The following is a 1,028-nucleotide window of genomic DNA, read 5'->3' on the forward strand; positions in this document are numbered from 1 at the left end:
CTTATAATGTTATGAATCTTTTTGGTGTCTATTGTGATGTTTCCCCTGTCATCTCTGATTTTGTTGATTTGGAGGTGATCTTTTTTCTTTTGGTTAACTGGGCTAGGGGTCAGTCAATCTTGTTTATCTTTTCAAACAACCAGCTCTTGATTCATTGATTCTTTGCATTATTTTCTTTGTTTCTATTTAATTAATTTCTGCTCTTATTTTTGTTATTTCTTCTCTTCTGCTGGGTTTGGGTTTCATTTATTCTTGCATTTCCAGTGTCATGAGTTACAGTGTTAGGTCATTTATTTGGGCTCTTTCTAATTTTTTAAGTATGCACTTAAAGCTATAAATTTCCCTCTTAGTACTGCTTTTAATGTGTCCCAGAGGTTGACAATCTCAAATGATTGTCCTTTTTGTTGAATTCCAGGAATTCTTCTATTTCTTTCTTAATTTCTCCTTTGACCTACTCATTTTTTAGGAGTGTGTTCTTCAGTTGCCATGAGTTGCATAGTGATTAGGGCTTTGTCCAGTGTTCATTGATTTTGAGCTTTATTGCATGTGGTCCGATAAAATGCATGGGATTATTTCAATTTTTTGTATTTGTTGAGGTTTGTTTTGTGCCTAATATGTGGTCAATTTTTGAAAAAGTTCCATGGAGTGCTGAGTAGAAAGTGTATTCTTTGGTGCTTGGGTAGAATTGTTAAAAGATGTCTGTTAGGTCCATTTGATGTATGTTATCATTTAATTCAGACATCTATTTGGTGTTCTATGTGATTCCTGTATCTGTATGGACATGTCTTTCTTCAGTTTCAGGAAATTCTCTTCTACAGTCCTGTTTAAGATCTGGTCAACACCCTTAACCTGAAATTCTTCTCTTTCCGCTGTTCATATGATCCATAGATTTGGTCTTTTCATGGCATCCCACGTCTCTTGTGTATTCCGTTCCTGTGTGTTTTTTTTTTTTTTTTAAATTTTTCCATAATCTTTGCTTGAGGGGGGGTCTGTTAAAACCTGTTCTTTTTAGAGTTCAAAGGGGAAGC

This window comes from Nannospalax galili, unplaced genomic scaffold, assembly GCF_000622305.1.
Source record: "Nannospalax galili isolate Female #2095 unplaced genomic scaffold, S.galili_v1.0 scaffold341, whole genome shotgun sequence".
NCBI classification, from domain to species: Eukaryota; Metazoa; Chordata; class Mammalia; order Rodentia; family Spalacidae; genus Nannospalax; species Nannospalax galili.